A 6,433-nucleotide genomic window follows, 5' to 3' on the forward strand; every position below is an offset into this window, starting at 1 on the left:
GGAAGCCCAGATATCCTTGATGCTTTGCTGTCAGCTGTTCTTGTTTGTTGACCTGGTGCCCCACACTTCCCTCTTCAATATACCCGAAGATTTCCATGCCACGTTTTGGTGTTAACTCACCAGTTTAATTCTAACTCAACAGAAATTAAACCCCATTCATTTTCAATGGGGTTTCATTTCTGGTTATTTAGAATTAAACTGGTGAGTTAGCGCCAAAACGTGGAATTGAAGTCTACAGGGTGCAGTTTAACATTATTGATGGAATTATGGAAATAAATCAACTTTTTCATGGTATTCTAATAAAAAGGCCTGGAGCTGTATGTACCGAGTGCCCATTAAATGTAAAGTTGAATGTTTTATTTTGCTTAATATTGTAATTCTTTGGGCCTTGTCGCCCCCCAGGACATTTGGCGCCCTAGGCGACCGCCTAGTCTGCCTATGCCTAGCGCCAGCCCTGGTTACAATCCCAGAAGTATTGTGGGGTTAGGGCACCTTGTTCAAAGGCATTTCAGTCATGGATAGAGGCTTAGGAAGCGGTAGCCAAGGGTGGGAGTCGAACCGGCTGGTCCTTAGACCAACTTCTTAATCATTAGGAGGACAGAGTGGCCCACATCAGGTGGGATGGTAAAACACACATAAATCATCACAGACATCACATAACACCTCTGATGAAAGCTGCACAGGTAAAATAGCTAAAACTTGTCAGGAGTAGAGCTTATTGCAGTAATTACTTTACTGTAAGCTGGCGCTGTGGAGGGAAAATACTGTTTTTTTTTCAGATGTCAGTAATGTCAAAATATCAAATAGCGTGTTTAAAAGGGTTCCACGGCTCTTGATACGTAGCCTATTACTCTTAATTGAATCTTTCTTATGTTTTGTGCCCATTTGACACTTCAAAAATAAATTCAAAATTTGTCTTTTTCAGGCTACTGATTTTTTTTATGGAGAATAGAGCGGTCTTCACCGAAGCACTGTAAGGACACTAAATGGACAGACGTTGGACAAGGTAAAGGTAAGAAAGCATAGTTGATGACTGACCACACTGGTGGACTGATATATACCTATTTTTTTTAACAATTTAATTTAAGTGAAGAACGTGTTTCACTTGTGCTTCATCAGGTGCACTGAAAAGTGAAAACAAACAAACAAACAAACAAACAAAAAGAAAATCTCAGTCCACCAGTGTGTGGTGATTCATCAGCTCTATTTTGTGCATTACTTATGACCGCATATCAACAGTACCTGGGTATTAGCTGTTCATAGGAACTTCATCACTTTAAAGGTAAAGGTCACTGCAAACGGGCAGCCAGTAACCAGGAGGGGGCTTTTCCAACTAGCTTACCCCAGCAGATCTCATTTTCTATAAGATAAGATAAGAGAATGTGTCTGTCCAATAGGCATGCCAATAGGTATCTGCCAATATGGTACATACATACCGCGAAGTTAATGAAGAGGCTACAAGAGTAGTTTTATAATGGAACACCAGGGAGGATAAATGTCCCCAAGCCAGTCACAAAAGCAAATGCCAAGTGTATTTTCCCTGACAACCCCAAGCAGAATACGCTGAGATTCTCTTAAAATATTAAAATATGTTGGAAAAAAAATAGAATACTGAATAGGCTGTAAGTATATAGGGAGATGACTTGAAATGGGCAAATCCCTTCACAGTCACTATGATAGCCCCGCGAGAGAAATTCATATAGATTTTGTACGAGAGTCTGTTTTGAGGAATGATCATGATGGCAATCACGATGGCTGTATCTCGTGTTACAAAGTAAATCCATTGCTCCCCTCACCTATTGGGCCGTGAGAGTCCTTTAAAATAGCCATCCATTCCATTCAGCTGCCTGCAATGCTTGAATAAACCCATCATCACGCTGTCACCATGGTAATAGAATTGGAACATTCTTGCTCGCATGGGGTTTCCATTTTCGCCTTCAGACAAACACCATGTTGCACAGGGACAATTTGTTTCCAGGGATGTTATGACTGTATGTTTCAAGGGCTGTGTCTTGAAATACGTATCGCTAATTAAAAGGGATCTCTCCCAGGTTCTCGGTGACAGTGATACCTTCCCGCATGGCTAGATCTGTATAGTGGAGGGCGAATGCAAGTAAATGGACTTTATCTACCTCGCCAAATTCAGAAATAGTGTTCATTTGCACCCCAACAGTGTAGCTACCTTCCAATGATGTTTACTCACCCCATAACCTTGATGCATCACAACAAACGTTTTCTTTCTTTTAAAATTTAAAATTAAAATGTCTTTTTTTTCATTGTGTCTATACCGCACGCTACCAGAGTCGAATGGAGTCACCATGGACAAGTTGCCAGTTCATAGCCAGTCCATGCCCACCTTTCCCCTCTCTTAAATTTGTTAGTCAAGGTGGGTTTTGTTTAATTGTTATCATAGAGATATGAGCAGCGCTGGAAAGGTGTATGTTTTGAATGTTCATATACTGTATGAAACCCCCTAAAGATAAATAGATTATACATTTTTTGTAACAAACTTAAGAAATTCCATTCACAATGCAAAATGGTAATATTTTCAGGTGACTTAGTAGAACTTTATTGTCCCCAACGTGTTTGCAGTACAAACGCCGGCACCAGACATAAGACACAGACAGGCATAATAGGCAGCAACAAACAGAAAGCAAAATAAACCCAAAAGAGACACAGACGCAGGTCACAGACACAGACACACAGAACATTACTACTCACACTACGTACACACTATGTACACACAGAGGCTGGATGGCTGGGTTTACACTTCACCTCATTCAATGCTTTAATGGCTTGAGGGATCCAGGTTTAGGTATTTGTTGTCAAGATGGCCGCCTTAACTATAAAGTCGGGGGGAGGGGGGGGGGCACTCTGACTGTGCATGGTGCACTAGCTAGCAGACAGACTCAGCAGCAGTAGCAGCAGGAGTGTGCAGTATATCCTGTTTAGAGCATGATGATGGATACAGCCAGAGGCTAAAACATTTTAATTCTCGCACATGACATATATTAACCCCTACTTTGCGAATGTCCCAGGCCACCATAACCTTCAGCAAACGGCTGTTGAAACCAGTGTAGGTGAAATCAATGTTAAGATTTATGGTTTATGGTTTATGGTTGTCTCCACGTCTCCGTCTGCTACTGTAGTATATAACGCATGCTATATCTCCATTGACAGCCATGATGCCATATGTAATCAATAGGCAGGCACCAGGTTGCACCCGCACCGCCCGCACCAGACTCCTGTCCTGTGACTGTATATAATATCGATGATAAATTATGAAACGCAAACACATGATGCAATATGGAAACCTGGACTAGTGTAGGCTAGTAAGTCCACAGCTCATGATTTGCCTGACGTACTGTATATCACCCAAAAGACTGCGCTAGGCAGTTATCGAGGTGGCTGCTGAGGTGCCTGCCTGAAAATCTATACTTTTAAAAAATATATTATTTTTTTATTTAAGATTTGTTTCTGGGCTTTTATGCCCCCACTTTTGACAAGACAGTAGGGAGAGTGATAGGAAATGGGAGAATGAGAGATGGGGGAGGGGGGACTGGTAAATGTCCTCGGTTCGGAATTGAACCCAGATTCCCGACGTAACAGTCATGGGCAGTCATGGGTAAGCGGTTAGGGCGTCAGACTTGTAGCCCAAAGGTTGCTGGTTCGACTCCCGACCCGCCAGGTTGGTGGGGGCAATAATTAACCAGTGCTCTCCCCCATCATCCTCCATAGTAAGTAAAGTAAGTAAGTAAGTAAGTTTTATTTCTAAAGCACATTTAAAACAGTACAAAACTGACCAAAGTGCTGCACAGAGGCTGGTTAGAATAAAAATAGCAAAATAAATAAAGAAAATAAAGCATATTAGTAGCACATAGTATTCCAATAGACATAAAGAAAAAAGAAAAACATCTGCATACAGTGTACAGTTGCAGCACTGGCAGCATTGACTAATAAGATACATAAAATGAGCTTGGAAGACTTTGAATACATAAAGTGATAAAATAATGGGGAAGGGGAAGTTAAAACTATAGGGGCAAGGGCTAAAAGTATACATTGGGTGCAATAAAAACAACAAGGAAACTAAAATCTAAGAATCAAAAGCCAATGTATATACACCTAGGTAGGTTTTTAAGTCTAGATTTAAAAGCAGACGTCGTGGGAGCAGATCTAATATCGGGAGGTAAATTGTTCCAGAGGCGTGGAGCTGCAATTTCAAATGCACGATCCCCTTTTTGCTTCAGGCGGGACCGGACAATCTGGAGGAGACCTTTGTCCTTAGATCTGAGGGGCCTGGATGCAGAGCAGTGCCGTAGCATGTCCGAAATGTAAACAGGGGCCTGGCCATGGAGGGACTTGAAAACAAGGAGGAGCATCATAAAATCAATTCTAAAACTAACAGGGAGCCAGTGCAGAGAGGCGAGGACAGGGGAGATGTGTTCCCATCTCTTGGTGCCTGTTAAAAGCCAGGCAGCAGCGTTTTGCGCCAACTGCAGGCGAGCAAGCTGGTTTTGGGGGAGGCCAAAATGAAGTGTGTTGCAGTAATCCAGCCGAGATGTAATAAAGCATGGATAACTGTTTCTAGATCTCTAAAGGACAGCGAGGGCTTGAGCCTGGTAATCACTCTCAACTGGTAGAAGCTATTCTTTACAACAGCATTTGTCTGCTTTTTAAAACAAAGGTCAGGTTCAAAGACGACACCAAGGCTTTTTGCAGAGGGTTTAACAAATGGGGAGAGGTGAGATAGACTGTCAGCTACTTTGGGTATAGATTTAGGGGGGCTTCATGACTGAGGTACCCTGAGCATGGTACCGTCCCACCGCACTGTTCCCTTGGGGCACCATTGGGGGCTGGCCCCTTGCACGGGTGAGGCATAAATGCATTTTCGTTGTGTGCAGTGAACACTTGTGTGCCGTTGAGTGCTGTGTCACAATGACAATGGGAGTTTCCCAGGTGGGCTTAAGAAAATAACAGTATGGTGCCTTATCCACTTGGGTCCCGGCCAAGGCCGAAAGCCGCCACTGTTATAAAAGTGTCTTTCCTCTCCCTCTCGATTCCGGCCAGAGGTCATGACTCATGTCCCGATCCTCTAGCCAGGCTGTGCCCTCCTAGTGACGCAACACTTTCAGCGTTGCAACTAGTCAGGTCAAGAGCAATGCAAGTACTTTCTGAGTTCCCGCAAATACGGGAACTCCTCCCACTTTGTCAATGAGCAAACAACCATAAGCAAACCAAGGGAGGCAGGTCAACCATGCCGTTTGGGAAACGTTAATTGTGATGCTCTTGGTGAGACCAGGTCTCGAAGAGATTTGAACGTCGATGATAATCAGGCTACCGATCCTCCCCCATCTCTCTCCCACTCACTTCCTGTCTCCATCTCACACTGTCCTATCGAATAAAGGCATAAAAAGCCCTAAAAATATGTTTTTTTTTAAAGGAGAGGATAGGAGGTTAGATATTGAGTTGGACTCCTTACATAATTGCAAAAGTCCTCTAAATGTAGTCACTGGAGCCTCACCAATGTTTCTGTCTTGTTATTGCAACTGATGCATGGCGCTGCGCCCGCTGAATTGCACCCAGAAGAATTTTGGAAGGTGATGATGCTTTAAAATGTTTTTAACAAAGTCGTTAGTCTGTCAGAGAGCAATGATTAATGAACTTGGAAATACTTATGCTTGTAAATGAAATCTCATCTATAGCTACTTCTGAAATGTTGTGGATATATACAAAGCATACAAGGTCTAAGATTTATGCCACAATTTGCCTTGCAAGGGGATTAGATGAGATGGTGTCCAGACTGCTTTCAGTATTTAAAGCCATAGGCTACTGTGGAAGAACATGGTCAGGCTGGCAAACCAGACTATAACAAAGAGTAGTAACAAAGTATACTTTGCATAAAGACTCTCCTCTTTCGTGACTATCTACTACACTAATGCTTCAGCTGACCTAGTCCCAGGCCAGACTCTTGACATGATGTGTATGTGTGTGTACTCTACTTAGGTAACAAAAAAACCCCCTAAATAACCCTTCTTAGCATCTGCACTTGTTGTTCTGTGTATTTCCTGCTAGCACTTTGTATCTGCTAGTGATGTTGGCTATGATTATGTCCTCGATTGTAATGTAATGTATATTTAGTAAGGAAAGTAAACAAAGTATAGCAAAAGTATAATACATGGTTACCGGACCCACATTGAGGACCATCATACTTGACCAGAGGTTCCTAACCCTTTCCAACTTGGGGCCCACTTGACATTTTCATAAATGTTCAGGGCCCACCCCAGGTGAAAAAGTGGTTCAATTTAGTACAATAAAAGTATGACTGAAGTGTACTTAGCATGTTAAAAGTGCACTCGTGCTTTTTGTGCTAAGAAAAAGTATGTTTACAATATGCTTATTTAAAGTGTACTTAAAATTAGATGTAATTAAGTTG

The sequence above is a fragment of the Engraulis encrasicolus genome, chromosome 23, assembly GCF_034702125.1.
Source record: "Engraulis encrasicolus isolate BLACKSEA-1 chromosome 23, IST_EnEncr_1.0, whole genome shotgun sequence".
Taxonomy (NCBI): domain Eukaryota; kingdom Metazoa; phylum Chordata; class Actinopteri; order Clupeiformes; family Engraulidae; genus Engraulis; species Engraulis encrasicolus.